The sequence below is a fragment of the Octopus bimaculoides genome, chromosome 4, assembly GCF_046866305.1.
Source record: "Octopus bimaculoides isolate indiv1 chromosome 4, ASM4686630v1, whole genome shotgun sequence".
NCBI classification, from domain to species: domain Eukaryota; kingdom Metazoa; phylum Mollusca; class Cephalopoda; order Octopoda; family Octopodidae; genus Octopus; species Octopus bimaculoides.
This window is the reverse complement of record NC_142931.1, coordinates 30,116,607-30,136,948: the sequence shown is the minus strand read 5'-3', so window position 1 is coordinate 30,136,948 and position 20,342 is coordinate 30,116,607. Positions and strand designations below refer to the sequence as shown.

Sequence of the window (20,342 nt, the reverse complement as noted above, 5' to 3'; positions counted from 1 at the left end):
GGGGATCAGTCGATTAGATCGACCCCAGTTCGCAACTGGTACTTATTTTATCGACCCCGAAAGGATGAAAGGCAAAGTCGACCTTGGTGGAATTTAAACTTACAACGTAAAGACCGACAAAATACCGTTATGCATTTCGCCCGGCGTGCTAACGTTTCTGCTAGCTCACCGCCTTGATAACGGAGCGCACACTGACACTTCGAAGTCACCGTCATCACATTTTGTAAAAAAAAAATAAACATATACTCTGCTAAAAGCTATTGAGTGATCATTCAGTTCAATGTGAAATTGTTTGTGTAGATAATTCAGATAAAACGGTCCCATTTGGCTCAATTATATTTCTAACACGCTAATATTCATATACCATTCCTAACATTCACAAAAATTGTAACTTATATATGCACACGTTTACATACACACAGGAATACCACATTGTTCATCTATCATTTCGAATGTTTCGTCTCCTGCTGAGAATTCGAAGATAATAATGCTATCCTTATAGTTAAGCTCACATGTCCCTGTCCCTGTCCCAACCTCGGCGCATCCCTGGAGCATCTGTTGCAAGTACTAAGAACCTTTCATCGTTTTTCCTTTGTCACACTCTAAACGGGTCATCAGGGCGAAACGTGCATGTAGCCGCCGCTCATTTATGTTATATAACGGAAAATATTTATGTAAATCATATATATATATATATATATATATATATATATATATATATATATATATATATATATATATATATGCATATATAGTTTTATGGAAAATAACCAAATTTCAAGAACTCATCGATGAAAATCCACTATCACATATAGAAAAATTAATAATTAAAAGCACATTAAATGAGTATAATATAAAGTAAAGTAAATATCATAAGATAAATATAATATACTATAATATAATATATATTATATTATATTATATTTATCTTATGATATTTACTTTACTTTATATTATACTCATTTATTGTGCTTTTAATTATTAATTTTTCTATATGTGATAGTGGATTTTCATCGACGAGTTCTTGAAAATTGGTTATTTTCCCTAAAACTATATATTTTATATATACTTTATCTATAAGGCTCAATTTAATTTTAATTTTTTATAAATTGATTTTAATTGAGTTTTTTACCTGTAATTTTGGATTTTGTCCCTAATATTATTATATATATGCATATATATATATATGCACATATATATATATATGCATATATATACATATATATATATGCAGATATATACATATATGTATATATATATACATATATATACACACATATATATACATATATATATACATATGTATACATATATACATATATATACACATATACACACATGTACACACATATATATGTATGTATGCATATATATTTATGATATACACACACACACACATATATATATATACATATGCTTATATGTATATATGCATGTATTTATTATGTATTTGTATTGGATGTATATATATATATATGTATAAGAACACCTTGTAGTCTATATGTGATATGTGTCTTTGTGTATACATATTTCTTTTCTGGCAATATTTTCCAAGCATTATTTATGTATTTACTACAGACGTTTTATTCAATAAATCTGTTTTCATTTCAGGCATGAATAATCAAAGCCAATCGGCAATATAATATTTTGGCTTTTAGTTGGACTTAACATTTCCTCTTAAATATTTCTTCAGTTTAACCTCCAAGCTTTACATGGTCACATCGCTTATTCCCAAGGTATTCATTGAAAATAAAGACTTCATTGGCATTTTTTTCATCTTGATTAAAAGCTTTTACTTATATGCATATAAATATTTGTATGTGTATGGCTATGATACAAATCTGTGAGTGTTTATACCATACAATAGTTATATGGCTGTGACAAGAAGTATAAAATAGCGTAGTAAATATATTCACATAAACCGACTTTTCACAAGAACTATATATAGAATTTCTAAATAGTTTGCCTTAATAAAATCGAGTATATTAACATTATAGCTCCCAACAACAAAGCACTAGACACGTAAGCGTATTTTGTCAAATATACACATATGTACCTACATACATATATACATATACACATGCATACATATACCTATCCATACACATACAGATAATAACACATAAATAAGTGCGAACGAACACACACACACACACACACACACACACACATATATATATATATATATATATATATATATATATATATATATTTATATATATATATATATATTTCTATGAGTTTTCCCAGTTGGCTATGTTATATGAAATATTTCTGATTTGAATATATAGAATTTTTCACTTTTACCTTTGAAGTGAAGTAATTCTGATAATTGTGTGATATACCGAGGTACAATTCTTGTCTAATTGATTTAGTGCTGAAGTATTGGGCGAGTACTATTTTTGTGTAGAGTACAACATATTATTCGTAAAGAGCGAAGAGAAGAGACAGGGGCGAGGTTTACAGACGAGTGCATAACAAGAAAATGGAAGAAGAATAGAGAATGAGATACAAATTATTCTATCAATTAATAAAGGGATTGGCAGAATCGCGAAAGCTTCGGACAAAATGCTTTGTGTTATTTAGTTACGGCTTATTAGGTTCTGAGTTCAAGACACCCGAAGTCGAATTTACCTGCCATTTTACAGGAGTGATAGGATAAAAAAACAATCAGTTCCTGGAATGAATATAATCAAAATTTATCCCTCAAAATTTCCCCACACAATTTCTGGCTTCGTACAACTGCTTTTCATTAAGACCGCGGAATTTGCAAAATTGTTAAAGCATCAGGAATATATACTTTACAACATTCCTTTCATCCAGGGCCTTCCTTTACTCTAAAGTGAATTGTTTTACCCTTGCCCTTATGCTTATAACTGCATTTTGACTCATTGGTCAAGTCCAACTTAGCAGTAAGTGCTGAAGTTTTGACACATTTTTTGAGAATTTTTTCATCTCTTCTTTTATAGATCGTTTCTTGCATGCACTCTTTCACACACTTTGCTCCCCACGACCTCCCAATTATGTGCATATCTTTTCTGTCTTCCCTTTTACCTATCTCCATTTCTTCGTCTCTATTTTTCTCTCCTTTCACCACCTTGTTTTTTCATTAGCAATAAAAACGTTTTTCCCATGCCTAACAGACGCATCCCTACATATATCACACATCCCCAAATTAGCTATTTAACTTCCACCTCTTTCCTCTCATATCTCTCTCTTTTTCTCACTCTTTCTTTCTCTCTGTCTCTCTCTCTGTCTCTGTCTCTCTCTCTCTCTCTCTCTCTCTCTCTCTCTCTCTCTCTCTCTCTCTCTCACACACACACCTACGTCCCTCATCTACACGTCCTACTTTCATGATAGAAGCGCAAATACATGCAAAACAGTTTCTAATTTACACCAGCACACAAGTGTAACCAATCTAAGTGATATACCTCTGGAAGGTCTGAATTCGTAACCTATTCTGTTCTGTAATTTTTCGCGTGTATTTTTCGTTCAGGTTTTGTGGCAATCAAAGACTCTTTAATTTGTAGAACGGTAATTTTGTTTTCTGTTTCCAGTACAAAATAACTCGTGCTAAACATTTTCGATCGTCCATATCTGATGAGTATTTAATTATTCTTTCCTTGTTGGGAAGATGAATTATTTACGAAATCATCCGGTAACTTTTGGCTCTATACTAGCTAAATTTATACTACTGATAAATATTATATGTGTTTGTGGCGAGAAAAAGCGAGAGAGGGAGAGACAGACAGAGAGATAGGCAAACAGACAAACAGAAGAAAACAAAACAATGGTAAAGACAAGAAAAAGTTGTGTATGACGTAATAAGATAAACAAGAGACACCAATATCTCTACTGTCCTCAGAACAGTACTCTATCATTTTGCTTGTCATCTGTCCCCAAAAGATTCAGTTTTCTTAAATCAGATATTAGAGAATGAACATAAAGTTAATGCTATAAAGACTATTTCTTCGTCATCTTTCAATGCTGAGGGTAACTATATACAACATAGCTTCGATAGCTATGGGCCATCGGTGTACATGATATAACAGTTGACATTGCCTCACATTTTACCCTACCCCCTTACAGAATACATTTGAATAATACTTTATTAAGAAAGTGAGATGCTCATGAAGAGGATGTTTCTGATCCTATGTCAAACTGATAAGGAACGAACTTGGTCTACTCAAAACCTACAACAGACATTGCAATTTATATGTCATGAATGACAATGGGATTGCACCTAGAACGTTACCCTCCGAAGCAAAAGTTCGGGTAATGTTGTTTATGGAAGGCCAATAGTCTCACATGCATACCAGTCACCACGTTTCCAATGTTATCTAAAGAAAAGGCAAAAGCTGATACAGCATGGCACCAGTGACGTCGCAAATCATTTCTGCAACTGAGTGAACTGAAGTAACGTGAAATTAAGTGTCTTACTGAAGAACACACGTGTGTATGTATGTATGTATGCATGCATGCATGTATGTATGTATGTATGTATGTATGTATGTATGTATATATGTATGTATGTGGTTTGGGATTAGTGGGCAACATCTTCTTGCTATAAAGTTCCTATAAGAATATCCAGAGGTTAGTGTTCGGGTAAACTAAAATGAGAGTTATACTTTCTGGAGGCACTGACAATCTTTAAAGGAATGAATTAATGCTAAGATCTACACATTTATTTAGAAAAAAATTTTGAAGACCTCCCCAGTTAAATGGCGTACTGATTTGTGTAGTCTAACATAATAGGTTGAGTCTGCCTTTTACGGTCTAGTGTATTTAGTATATTTCACCCAACTAGTATTATTTTGTAGTTACTCTAATAATTCATTTTATCAAATTATTTATGAAATTATTTTATCGAATTATTTTCGTTATCTTCACTTTTTTAATTATTATTATTATTAATTATAATTATTGTTACTATTTACTATTATTATTATACTGTAGTTGGTGTTATAATTGTTATTTCAGTTTTTTAAAGTTCTGTAATTATTTCTAATTAACGTTTTTGTTTTCAGTCACCTTTTAATTTTTCATTTCTTAATTTATTCTTTAATTCAGTTTTTAACTTTATTTTTCAGCTTAATTCATCTTAATCATCAAAATTATTTAATTTTTAATATTTATTCTTCTAGGTTCAAATGCCACCGGGATCAACTTTGTACTTCGTACTTCTGGGACCAATAAAATAAATAAGTACCAGTTGAGCACTGGGCTCGATGTAATCGACTTATGTTCTGCTCCAAATTTGCTGGCCTTGTTACTCTTTTAAGGAAAATGTTTCTTTCGACATAAAATACCTTCCATAGTAAATATTCCATCGTGGCCGACATAATTACCTACTGAATAGCTTATTTCTGCATACCTCTTCGCCATTTCAATTGGTCATTAATAGTTCAAATGGTGCAGGAATTGTTGCCATAAATATTCTTCAAGTTGACGGGTGGGGCTTAGGGAACTAACCTTTATATCCATTTCTAGAATGAAATACATTCCTTACGCGTCATATTGGTAAAATATTATTAGAATTATTATCTCACTTCCAGAAAATATTTTCTATTCTAAGCAATGTCATAGAGCTTTGAGAAGGACAACACGGTGTTAACTCTCTCTCTCTTTGTCTCTCTCCCTCTCTCTCTCCCTCCCTCTCTCTCTCTCATCCCGCTCCCTCTTTATTTCTCTTTCTTTCTCTCTCTCTCTCTTTCTCTCTCTCTCTCTCTCTCTCTCTCTCTCTTTCTCTTGAACCTTAGTCAGCCATATATGGGATCCATTACTATGCAAGATAACTGCTTCCAAAAATGTTTAAATGCCAACAAGCCTGAAACACGCGTAATCGAATTAAAGAATGCATAGTTCCCCATTCTTTATGTGTTTCACCCATACTCTGTGGCCTTATACTAAATTTATTCAGTGTTTGAACTTCGGATTTGCAAACTGGACTGAAAACGGAGAGCAATTTTACGGCCGACATGGATTACCATGACATTTTTTGGACAATTTAGTTAACTCGGTTTGATCACTACAGAGTCAGTATTCACTCTATATAAAATATTAACCTTGATTTTTAATCCCATTTGCCTTTTTAAGTGTGTGTGTGTGTGTGTGTGTGTGTGTGTGTGTGTGTGTGTTGTGTGTGTGTGTTTGTGTGTATGTACAGTGATAGATAGATAGATATACACACATACACAAACATATAAATGAGAGTATGTGTATGTATATGTATGAATATTCATTCATACATAAGCATATGTATGTGCATATACAGATACGTACACATATACATACGCATATTAGATTATCATCTACGTTGGAAATACCCCTTAAGTAGAAGTGTGCAAACTCTGATTCACTGAAAGTATGCATGCAGTCGATAGACGAAAACCTCCTCTAGGAATGTTTAAAATCTTCATCAATGAAATTCTGTCTTCAAACCTACCAATACTTAATAGACTCTGAGAAGTAGTTTAACACAAAATCATTGATTCTTCTGAATTTTATTTAGGAAAAGCATACACCTATATTCTATTGTTATATTATTATATTTTTGAAAGATAATGTCTGTATAGAATTTAGTACCACATATACTAACAAACGATGTTCTCTAAACGATATATAAGCCCTAATCTGTAATAATCTATGAAGTAGTAAGCAATATATCTAAACCTTTGATTTAAAAGAGTTCCACGATCTATGCAATTATTTTAACACTTTTAAACTTTCGTTTCTTTTAGCCATATAGTTATATCCATTCAATGGAACTTGCTACCTACCGAAGACTATAAGATGTATTCCAGATCTTTCAATGAATTCCCTTATGATGTCTTGCTTTTTTTGTTGCTTTTATCAAACTTAAAAAAACCAGCAACAGTGTATCTCAGTGAGTATGGCCATCAATTTGAATAAGATTTAAATTCATTAAATACAACTCCCATTCCTTCATATACTGCGGTCCGTGCTGCAGTCGTAGACTCCATTTACTTTCTAACCATATACAACTTTATTTTAAACCACTTTTTGCTTCTATGCAATTATTTATTTTTGGCTTTTATTGAAAATCATTCATTTTTATACAATTTCTTTTAACTGATAGTGTATTTTTTATGTAAAGTGTTGTATTTGACTTTATAATTCCATTATAGCAACTTTATCTCTTTGTTCTCATAAACAAATTGTAGTTTATACACATACGCAGTGTTTATCTGATGGTGCTCTATAATAGCCAATTTTACTTTAAGAGATATTTGCTTTATTTTCACTTCCATGTATCAAAACAGACTATATTGCTTCTTAGCACGATACTTTTGAGGTAAACCGCAATAAATTATGTTGATTTATACATTTTCTTTTATACAATCATTTATGCATTTATGTGCTCATGTGTGTGTATGTGTGCGTGCATCCACGTGTGTTTGTATATATGTGTGCGTGCGCGAATATGCGTGCACGCATATACACGCAAAAGCAAGTCAAAAGCAAAGTCAAAAGCAAGATCGATTAAAAACACATCTATTCGAGACAAATACAACTAATAATACAGATATAGCAATAATGATGATAATAATAATAATAATCATAATAATAATAATAATCATAATAATAATAATAATACTAATAATAATAATAATAATAATAATAATAATAATAATAATGATAATAACTTAAAAGACGAAGAAGCATCCGGGAGGTGGCTCAGCAAGGGTGACCTAAAATAGAAGAGTGAAGTTTAATCATCACTGCCCAGGATCAGGCATTAAATACCAACTCAAGGAAAAGAGGTATATACCGCACAAGAGCAACGAACCTCTGCAGAATGTGTGGGAAGAAGGCCGAAAGTAATGACTCACATTGTTAGTGCTTGTGAAAGTCTTGCGCAGAAAGAGTATAATCGCAGACATGACAAGGTAGTGCAGAACCTTCACTAGCTACTACGCCGGAAGTATGGATAGGAGATAACCGGTGCTTGGTACCAACATACACCAGAAAAGGTAATGGACGAAAAAGTGGAAGGCAAAAATCCTCTGGAAGTTTGACTTCCATACAGACAAGGTGTTAGAATAATCTTTAGATGGGACAAATAATAGTGCCTAATAATTGACGTAGCAGTGCCAGTAGATGAACATATTATCATGAAAGGAAAAGAAAAGACCGATAAATATGGAAACTTGAGAATTGAGATCGTCAAGATGTGGCAACTAGGATTGTCAAATATAAATGGTTTCCTTGTTGTCGTCGGAGCACTGAATTCAATACTACCCAACCTGAAGAAACATCTGGAAACTTTACAGGTACCCTACAATCTAGGTGTGTTGCAATAATCGTCGATCTCGGTGGAATTTGAACTCAGAACATAAAATCAACGAAATGTCGCTAAGCAGTGCCACGCAGTGGGACTGAACCCAGAACCATGTGGTTGGTAAGGAAGCTACTTACCGCACAACCACTCCCGCGCCTATACTTCATCTTTTTATTTCATTATATTTAAACACCCACCATTTCTCTCTCTCTCTCTCTCTCTCTCTCTCTCTCTCTCTCTCTCTCTCTCTCTCTCTCTCATTCTGCACCACTCATGCTTCGCCCGTGTGGCAAATTAACGAAATCATTATTATTATTATTATTATTATTATTATTATTATTATTATTATTATTATTGCTATTATCATTATACGCCCTTATATTCTTTGTTTTCTCTTTCTTTTTCTGTTTTCCTTCTTTCCTAGTTTTCTGTCACATGAGTTTGTGAATGAACAATCAGGTGTGTTTATTTTAATGGCCTACACAGTTATGCAAGAGCATGGTAAAGTAACAATACTATGGGACTATCATTTTCAGACGGATCGGGGAATCGAACACCGTCGGCCGGATATTGTCATATTGAATAAAAGAGACAAATACTGTCAGATGATTGATGTAGCCATACCAAATGACATGAATGCTGTAAGACGTTGAAAAGATCACCAAGTATTCCGAATTGAAAGTGGAAATGACAAGACTGTATGGAATGCGAGCGGAGAATGCAAAAGTGATACCAGTGGTGATCGGAGCGTTGAGCTCAATCTCATTGAAACTTCAAAACTTCTTAAGTTAACTGGAAATCCCATGTAAGACTGATGTCTTGTAAAACGCAGCCTTATTGGGCACAGCGCACATCTGAAGGAAAGTAGTATCTGTTTGAGGTCTTTGTTGTGACTTGACAGATGACTAAAGACTCCGGTGGATTTTTATCTACACTGTGCTACGAAAAAATGACAATAATGATAATAATAAATGCCCTGATGCAGTACCAGGCAGTAGCGCTCATGGCTTTTGATCTTTGCTGATTGGAAGTGGTATCATGTACATTGGTTTGTCTTAATATAAGATATGGGCTACAGCAAATATTTTTGCTCACTACCACAGATTTGTTTATCAGCTGTTTCACCTTGACCGGTTGAGCATGTCCCTTAGTGGCTGATAATATGTGCATCTCTGGTCACAAGCAGAAGTAATGGAGGAGCATCATAATCAGGTGTTTCGAGGATTTCTTTGAGGCTTGAATAATTCAAATCTGGAAACTTAGGCGTTTTGTTTATCATCCTTAAAGAACATTATTCACGGACCTTTTGAGTAGGGTGGGTTACTGGACCTGGAGAAAATTTTAAGAGGGCCCCACCTGTGAGGTCATGTGCTGTTTATCTTGAAATGAGATCACAATATCGCGCACATATGGTTGTAATGCATGTGCCTGGTGTACTCTTATCAGACGGGTTGTCATGATGTATATATTGGGCTTTGTATATTTTACCCCAGTGCCACTTTGACGGCATGCGCTACTCTCTCACTCAACAATGATAATAATAATAATAATAATAATAATAATAATAATAATAATAATAATAATAATAATAATAATAATAATAATAATAATAATAATAATAATAATAATAATAATAATAATAATAATAATAACAATAAAAACTAGCGAGACCCGAGAATATTTCACGCGGAATTAATGGTAATATCTATTTGGTTATTTCTGAAAACTTTATCCAAAGAACCTGAATGCGTAGCCTGTGTTGTGTCTATATGGAAAGATAGTCCCCAATTTGCTACTCATTGAAAAGTGAAAAAAGTTAGAATACGATGATTACTTAATGTATTATATATATATAATTTATAATTATATATATATATATAATTATATAATTTATGCAAATTTTATAGACTTCACAGTACTCATAAGATAAATATTCACCCTTGTTTTTCCATTTACCCCAGAAAGAAAAAAATATCCCGTCCATATGATACGACCTTTAGTTAAATTGTATATATCTGTCACTTATATGCAATCGTTAACTGATAGGTGATATAAAAAAACTTAGTTCAACTTCAAAAAATACACTTTTCTTTATCCAATCATCACCACCACTACCCCCGCCATTACTACCATCATCATCTCACTCTCACTCTCCCCCTCTCTCCCTTATCTCTCCCTCCTCTCTCTCACTCTCTCTCTCCTCTCACCCTCTATCCCCTATCACTCTCTCTCCCCTCTCACTCTCTCTCCTCTCTCACTCTCTCTCTCCCTCTTTTCTTTCTCTCTCTTTTTCTTTAGTCACGTGAAAGCGTTACCGACGGGCTAAGTAACGGAATAACAAGCATTATTACTAAATAATAATAATAATAATAATAATAATAATAATAATAATAATAATAATAATAATAATAGTAACGACGACAATGATGACGACGACGACGATGATGATGATGATGATGATGATGATGGTGTTAGTAACAATCTTTCTGTTACAGGTACAAGATGCAAAATTTAGGGGGAGGGTCTAGTACTTTACTGGAAATTATTTCATCGACCCCAAAAGGATGAAATGCAATATCGACCTCAGCCGCCACCTGAACTCAGAACAGATGAAGTACCACTGAGCATTTTGCCCGGCATGCCAACGAATCTACCTACCCGCCATAACAACAACAACGACGACGACGACGACGACGACGACGGTGGCGATGATGATGACGGTGATTATTATGATAATAGTCACAGAAAAGGAGAAAGCAACCTTTCTCTGGGATAGAACAATGAAGGTCACAGATAGAGAAATGAAGGTTAATAAGCCGGATATAGTTATCAGAGATTACCAAGAAAAAAATGCTTTCTAATCGATGTATCAGTACCAACAGATGACAACGTTTCTCTAAAGGGAGCGGAGAAACTTTCAAAATAGAAAGTTCTGGGAATAGAGGTAACTCGAATGTGAAGCCTAAAAACAGAAATAATTCCTATAATAGGAAACTGTATGGTTTAGTGTTTCACTAGGATTCACCTGTCTTTCTAATAAATCTAATAAAGACATAAAAAGAAAGACGGAAGACAGTGAAGCTTCCTGTGTTGAGACGCAAGCCGATACTTGTTCAATTGAAAAATGCGTCGATGAGCACAATACATATGTCACGAAAACTGTAAGCTTAATAGCTTAACCGATGCTTGTCCTTTCTTCATTCTGATTAGAGATTTACATGCAAGAAAGACATGAAAGCTAAGCGTCTTTACATTGATAGAAAGTCACACACCTGTATCTCGTTTTCACCTGCATTAAGTTTATTGGCGAAGAAGATCGCTCTAACAATATGTCCGCAACCGGTATTCCTATCGTGATGTCCATTATCTGACTATAGAACATCGTTTTAGGCAAAAGAAATAATAGATCACCTTGGGTTATAGCATCCTTTCTTTAACATTTTACATTTATTTCCTTTCTCTATTTTTAGTTATCTGCTGTTGTTTGGATGAGAAACAACTCACATAAACTGAAGGATCTTTGGATATCGTGTTTATGTCTGCAATGTGCAAAATGTCATTACAGCGACAAAAATTATAAACAAAATAAATTGCAGCAATTTGTTAACTGCTACACCATCATCTTTCCAAGGAAACACTAGCATGTTAACCATACATTAGTTTCACTTAATCATTCTGGTCAACAGGAACTGTTGCTGACGCAGCAGGGCTGACTGGCAGTTTAGTGACTGAAGTGGCAAGAGTGCTTAAGGCGATTATCAATGGCGCTGATGATGATGATTGTTACTGTGTTACGAGATGTAATAGAGGTAATATTAGTGAAAAAATTTTCCTTGTGCAATTTACGCTATTTAGTTCTTGTCTCGCTGTTCCGTTTAATGACAAAAGTTTTATCATTCCAATATCACCCAATAAAATATGGTTCTTATTATTTTAGGTTCTTATTCCCAGGTGGGACGCTAATATTACAGCAGGACCCGTAACTATATACCGAGTTATTTATGTCCAAACTGTCTGTCCGTCTAGAATTTTATACGACGCACATCATCCAACTCATCACTTCGTTTTGTAAGATGATAAATTGTAATTTAATTGGGATTTGACTGCAAATTCTAACCAGTCGATCGACCGCGTAAAGATTCCCAACTAGTATTATGTAAATTTATAGATATTCCAGGAATTGTTTCTGCTAGATTAAAATAGCAGTAACTGCTATCACACAGAAGTAGCATCTATATAGTAAGGAAATCTCTCTTTATGTATATATCCCATGTCAAATATAGATTTCAGATTTTGGTACAAGGCCAGCAATTTCGGAAAAGCGATAAGTCAATTACATCGGCCCCAGTGTTCAAATGGTACTTATTTTATCGATCCCGAAAAGATGAAAAACAAAGTCGACCTCGGCAAAATTTGAACTAAGACAGACGGAATGTCGCAAAGCATTTTTCCCCGGTCTGCTAATGGTTCTGCCAGCTTGCTGCCTTATCGCATATCAAATATTACGGATTTCTTTACTGATTCATACTAGCTATGAGCTTAATGCCCATTCTGCTGCTATTAATTGTGTCTGTTTGTTTCGTAGTTTTGGGCGTAACTATATATGTTGATGGATATACTTCATATTACAAGCAACGATACGGTACATGATATCGGCGGGAGAAAACATGAAGTAATTCCATAAAAATATATTTGAAAACCATCACGCCACCTCTTCAAGACAGAGGAATTGAATGAACGTTTAGCATGGAATAAACAATATATACATGTACTGTGTGCATCATACATTTCTCTCTCCCTCTCTTTGAATTAATATAAGCACACAAACACTCACACACACATTTATATATTCATACTGTCTATGAAAATGCAGCAGCGAATTGCAAATATATTGGGGCTTTTTTTTTGTCCTACACTGAATAACATCTTTCACCAATTCTCTGCAACTTAAAAGACCGACATTATTTATGGTGCTTTTAATCAAATGCTTTACAATGCACCCTATCTTCACTACTATAAATGCTAACAATACAAACTAGGAAAACAGCAACATAGTTCACTGATGTTGTACTTAATTTTCATATCCTAATTATTATGATCAACAGCGCTATAATGCCTATTGTCATTATGTTCATAAGAAACAGCCGCATAATGAAAGCAGGCAGTTAATTATTATCGGCCTCATCATACATGTGAACAATTTTATCACAACTGTCATTCTCACCATCAAACGTATTGTCAATCGACATCATCCTCAACGGTATTGCTATTACTTTCAAGTAATATCGTCATGGTTATCAACTCCATTGTGGAAAATATAAGTTCAGGTTCCGTAACGGCTTGCGCTATGTAATTTAAAATCTCATTATCATCTATTTATATGTGATGAATCTTCCACGCCCTTGCATAAACAAACTGAAATACGCATGCATTTAAAAATACATCGTACCTTGTAGAGTCCCTCCGTTTCGTTTCCACTACAATGACAGAATTTGGTGTGGATACATCTACACACACTTAGATATATAACACAAATGCACACATGTATAGTTGGCTATACTGTTTTCACAGAATGTGATGAATATTGATACTCCCGCTTTATTCTTGTCTCTGTTTATTATAACTCAAATATTTCTACTTCTGCATTTCATAAGCCCTTGTATAGGTAGTGATTACAATAGATGATATATGATTTTATCTTTCGCTTGATATCAAATGTTGTTGTACGTTATATATTATATAATCCAATCTTTTTGTATGCCATTTATATAAATTGATACCATTCACATTTTCTTCAACGTACTATATAAATGCAAGACAAGTAGCTAAATCAGTATTTAGGTTTTCTTTTCTTTTCTTTTATTTATTTATTTATTTTTTCATTGTATAACGTCGGTGTTGTGTGTGCTTATTTATAACAGCTGTGTTATTTAGAAGAGCAACTACAACCGATTTGAAAAACTGTTTAAACACTTGTAACGAAGCTATACTAGAATTCTTGTATAATTTTAGAGTTTAAGGTGCGCAATATTTGAGTAAGTTACAGCAGTTATTGTATAGGTTACATTAGTTGTTTGATGTGTGTAATATATATTAAAAAAAATTATAAACGGAACTGAAATTCATTCTTAATAAACGCCTGTTATAAAGAAGTCTAGAGACTTGGTCTCCATTTATATAAGAACGCATTCAAACTTGCATTCATACACGTACGTGTTTGTAATTGCTAATAATTTCTACGCGTAGGTGTATTATCGAACGTTTTTGACTGCGCAGATCGTGATTAGAGGAGAGGATTACAAATGAATCATTTTAGTATTAGTTCTATAATTATGAAGGGAAATATGAAATAAGTATTTCATGTAAATTCGTAAAGCATCAAAACAATTAAGATTACTGCAATTCCAAGCATGTATTGTAACCAGAAATATATTTGCTATTAACTACTACCACACTGTAGCGGCTGTGACAGACAAATCATTCAAACATTATTTCTATAAGTCTTGCACTATACAGATCTTTTTGAGACATGGCGAATATGGTTAACTAGATTCCATTCATATTTTTTTTCTCGAATTTAGCATTTAAATTTGTGCTTTTGTAAACGGATATATGTGAATTCCAATATACTCTCATTTCTAAAAAATATTTTAGCGCTAAGATCATGACTACGGAAATTACTAGCTATTTCCAATGTGATTCTTTGGCAATTGAAGTTAAACTCCTACTTCACGGAAAGATTTTTTTATATTGCTTGGCTCCTCTGCTGATACTGAGATTGTAGTTTCTGCTACTAACACGACTAATATAACTAGTATAAACACTGTTAAATTTACTGCTATAGCTGCTGCTGCTACCTATGTCTGAGCAGGAGATGTTTACGATATTATGAAATACATTGATACTTTATTCATTAATCGAAACTACTTATTTGTTTAGATTTGTCCTGCATTAAATGAAAATGGCGATCTTTAGTAATTCAGCTTGTCGTTTCATTTTTCCATGAATTTTGAAAGACGCTAATTCATTGCCAACTAAACTTAGTCGTATTTTAAAATGTAGTTAATAAAGATATTAGGGGAGAACTGGATTGCCTACATAAGAAGAAAACCATCTTAGGACGATGACGATAATAATAATAAAAATAATAATACCAACAACAACAACAACAACAACAATAATAATAATAATAATAATAATAATAATAATAATAATAATAATAATAATAATAATAATGATAAAACCTGGACCTGCTCCATGATAAAAACTGGTAGGAACACAAACCACGTCCAGTGCTTGAAAATGATCACATCTCGCTCCTCTGGAACTTCACTGTTCAAACTGACAGGAAGATAGATGCGAATAGGCCAGACATTATATTGAAAGATTTCAGACAAAAATCATGCCTCTTGAATGATATTACTGTCCCAATCGATATAAACATATCTGTCAAGATCTACCAAAATCTGAGCAAGTATAAAGATCTTGAAATAGAAATTGACAAAATGTGGAGCCTGAAGACTATAACGATACATGGAATAATAGCAGAAGGAATAATAGCAAAAGGTGCTGATTGCTATCTAGCCGAAATACCGGAAAGCCTAAAATGGCAAGAAATTCAAGAGATAGTGCTCATAGGAACTGCTCATATGCTGCATAAATGCTGTCTATGTAATTTCAAATTTTAAAACAAACTCATAATTTACTTATGTTTTCTTAAACATTTTCTAGAACAATACTATGGACAAAACCACGTATATGACACGCTAGGCATAACACCAACATGAAATTCTAACTTGTTGTCACTTGAGGTCTCTGGAGGAGACTTGGAGCCAACTTTTACAAATACAAAGCAAAAGTCAAACATATAGTAATACTACAACTACTACTACTACTACTACTACTACTACTACTACTACTACTACTACTAATAATAATAATAATAATAATAATAATAATAATAATAATAATACCACAGCGAATACCAAGCGTGTGACAGCGAGTTTCCAGGTAGATAGATAAAATCTGAAGCCATCAAAGAGCATGAATTACGAATCCGCAAAAACAATGAAAGAAAACTATGTCTTATGTAAGCTATCTCAGGAAAGTGAAAGAATTTTCTTATTTGGAATATATATATATATACAAAAAATGGCTTCCCGCATATGCACCGCTACAACATGTGCCTAAAAATGTAAGCAATGCAACATTTCTATACGAAAACTGCAAACCTGTGAGTAAAATTTTAAATTTTAATTGCATATACATCCATATTTATGCAAGACTTCTATATATATGTACTTTCTTCTCGGTTTCTCGCTGACACGTCAATAATAATTATAACTATGAAAGAAACATGAATAATTGTCCATTGACGGTGTTCAGTTAAAAACAGTAGATGTTGTGAAAACGAACCCAACAAAATCAACCAAAGGGAGAAAGATATGGACAGATAACCATAAATACTATGAAATAGTTGATTTGTGATGTCTACACACAGCCGGGCAACACTCCTCCAAAAGATAGACGAATAAACTCATACCGTAAATACCTTACAAAATGAACAAAGCCCACAACATGTGCCATAGAAGGCTGAAACTGACAGAAGAACACAACATGTGCTGCACAAATAACACACAATACAAAAAACTATTACAACAGAAGACCCAAACCAAAGCCCATAACAAAACATACAATACTCCCCCGTCAAAAAGAATGCAGCTCAATCAACTCACTAGTATAAAGGTGTGACAAATAAAGCAAAAACGTTGCTTGAAACTATTAGATGTTGCAAAATAATAGTGGTGATGACGTAAGATGTCGAAAGTTAACTTACCTCAGTTTATGTGTGACTGGATTTTTCGAAGAAATTCTGGCTGTAACAGCGAAAGTGAAGTTGGACTTTAAGAAAAGGCCTCTCGATTGGCAGTGGTTCAGTAAAGATGCAAACTGACCACAGCTGTTATCCTAATACAGCATCAGCAGATAATAGAGTAATGAGGAGGAAGTGGACCAGCGTAGAAAACAGGAGAGTGATGCAGTACAACTTAGAAAGTGAACCTAAATATGTAAAACATAGATTTTTCTAAAACGCAAATAGTAGGGACAGATTAACGAAAACAAAAAAAAAACAAAACAAAATTATTTATAACTATTAGGAGAAATTCAAAAGAAACATAAACAACAGTAATATGTCAAGCGTGTGCGTTTGTGTGTGTGTGTGGGGGGGGGGGGGGGTGTTCAATAATTAAAGCGATAGAGAATATGGAGACTGGTGTACCCTGAAAATTTATTCCCTTGTATATTACAATGTCATACACTTCATTTTTAACATTAAAAATATGTTGTAAAACATTATAAAGAACAAATTTGGGTAAACAAAGGTATGTTTTAAGTGACTGAACAGAGATTAGTTGTTGATCAAACTAATGTTATTAAGAGAAGAAAGTGAATGGCAGAATTGGAGATATAAGAGATCGCAAGAGAACTGGAAAAAACCAGGTAGTAGGAATGACAAACATCCACATAAGAGATACAGCTCAAACAAAAGTAAATGGAAGAAAGTGTTTCAGTTCAAATAAACTAATGACTATAAGGCAGGACCTTTTTCTACTCCGGGTGTTCAGCAAATCATTTCTATAAAAGAAAAACAATTTATATAACAAAATTTGGTAGTACTACTGGAGCTGTTGAAAAATAAGTTCGTTCAAAGCAAAACACTAGAGTATTGGCAACGTCAATGATCAATCACAGAAGAAATTGAAAATTTAGAACAAATTAATAATCTATGAACCCTAATTCTGATAGAAATTATCAGGAGGCCTAAAGACAAAAACAAAAGAAAATAGAATGAATGTATTGAGTTACGTTTTCAGTCATGTTTTCGGAAGAGCTTAGTTATTTTGCACAACTAAACATAATGAAAATTGTACATATCATACAGACTGAAAAAAACTGATTGCTGGTGAATGTTTCAAACATAAAAAAGAGTAACGATTAAAAAAATAATCGACTTTTTGCAACTAATGTTCCTAAAACGAAACAACTAAAACACAAGTAAAAGAAAACATCAGCAATAAAATGAATACCACCAAATGACATATATAGACGTATCAGTTCTCAAAAAAATTGAGCATCAAAACGTTAAAAGAAAAAATCTCGTATAAATGCAAATTAAAAGGATAACATAGTTCGCAAATTATATAGAAAACTTAAGTCAAAGCAAAAAAAAACGAAATTAAGTTAGAAAATGCAACAAGATTGATAAAACAGCAGAACATCTAAAATAATTCTCACAAGTGCGAACGAAGAAAGACATACAGTGGATATAGAGCATTACAACATACGTTTCTGAGTTCCGGGGATGAAATCTATGGAAAACAGTTATGTCCAAATTTCCAAGTGTTAAATATGTAAAACATAGATTTTTCTAAAACGCAAATAGTAGGGACAGATTAACGAAAACAAAAAAAAAACAAAACAAAATTATTTATAACTATTAGGAGAAATTCAAAAGAAACATAAACAACAGTAATATGTCAAGCGTGTGCGTTTGTGTGTGTGTGTGTGGGGGGGGGGGGTGTTCAATAATTAAAGCGATAGAGAATATGGAGACTGGTGTACCCTGAAAATTTATTCCCTTGTATATTACAATGTCATACACTTCATTTTTAACATTAAAAATATGTTGTAAAACATTGTAAAATACAAAGAAATAAATGTTGAGGATGTCACAGTCACCATATTACCTATCGTTATAACTATTGTTAATATACACTCCAGATAACATTGCCATCAAGTGAGGCGAATACGAAATTACTCATCGGGGGAATTTACAGCGTGAGTTACAACTCCAAGTAGTCATTGATATTAAATACTAATCGATACTAGGAAGCAGCACTGCTTCCGGTCGACCTTGACACATTTCCTGTGAATGTGTTTCACTAGAATTATTATATGTTTACGCGAGCTTGACAGGCATCTCCAACTAGTAGGCCATTGCTACCCTAGACTGATGACGAGCAAAGTCTCAGAAACATGTCTTGGATGCAGGCTTAGCTGGGTGAAGGTGCTTGTCTCCCCCTTGTATACGTAAGGACACAGGAAATGTGCCAAGGCCGACAGGTAGCGGTGCTGCTTCCTAGGGCTAAATAGGTGTAGTATTATTACCTTCATGGGAGTGTCACATCAAGGTCAATTAAGGTCAAATTAAAATCAAATTTTACAATTCTGTGATAATTTTCAAATATTACTTGATGCATTAAGATTTAGTGCAAAAAACTAACTTCTTTGCATCTTATTTTCCTTTGCTCATTGCAATGAAACAATTATGTTTCGTGACTACCAATTTTATTTCTCCGTCTGTCTGTATGCTTGTCTGTCTCTGCATGTGTGTATCTATAAAGATACGTATATACGTACACGCACACACACACACACATGTATACATATACATATATAAACATACACATGCACACACACACACACACATATATCTAGAGAGTGAGACAATGGGGAGTAGAAGTGTGGGAGAAGTCACATTTAGATAAATAAGTGTGAAGGAAAGAAAGCAAATTGTATATGCAATATTGAAAGAATGTGACAATTTACTGGCAGCTGAAGCTTCAGAAATCATTATTTCCAATGACTTCTTGCCGATCTTTAAGCGAATACAAAAACAAAAAGAAAAATTGGAATGTACCAGTCTCACAATTGTCAACAGTTTATATGCTTTTCTAAATACATTCAGGCCCCTACCATTCTAAGCTTCTCAATCTTCTCCCGGTTCATATGACAGCACGTCTTTATCAAAAATTTTCTATCGTACTGCTATGATATTCAAATATTTCTATAGTATTATAAGTTATATAACATATTTCATGTTTCACTTTCACAAGTTTCCGAACCAGCAATAATGTGTGATATTTCAACTTTCAAATATATGTGTGTGTTTATGTATATCTATATCTATCTATCTATCTATCTATCTATATATATATATATATATATATATATATATATATATATATATATATATATA

General features: G+C 33.3%; 1 long non-coding RNA gene across 1 annotated transcript in view; it reads left to right on the top strand.

Moving 5' to 3' along the window:
• The window catches only part of LOC149136000 (uncharacterized), an 87,224-nt gene that overhangs the window by 47,271 nt on the left and 19,611 nt on the right, over positions 1–20,342 (top strand). The window contains exon 3 of the long non-coding RNA XR_016241449.1: positions 6,741–6,886. This is a non-coding gene — a long non-coding RNA (uncharacterized LOC149136000). The remainder of the gene's footprint in view (positions 1–6,740; positions 6,887–20,342) is intronic.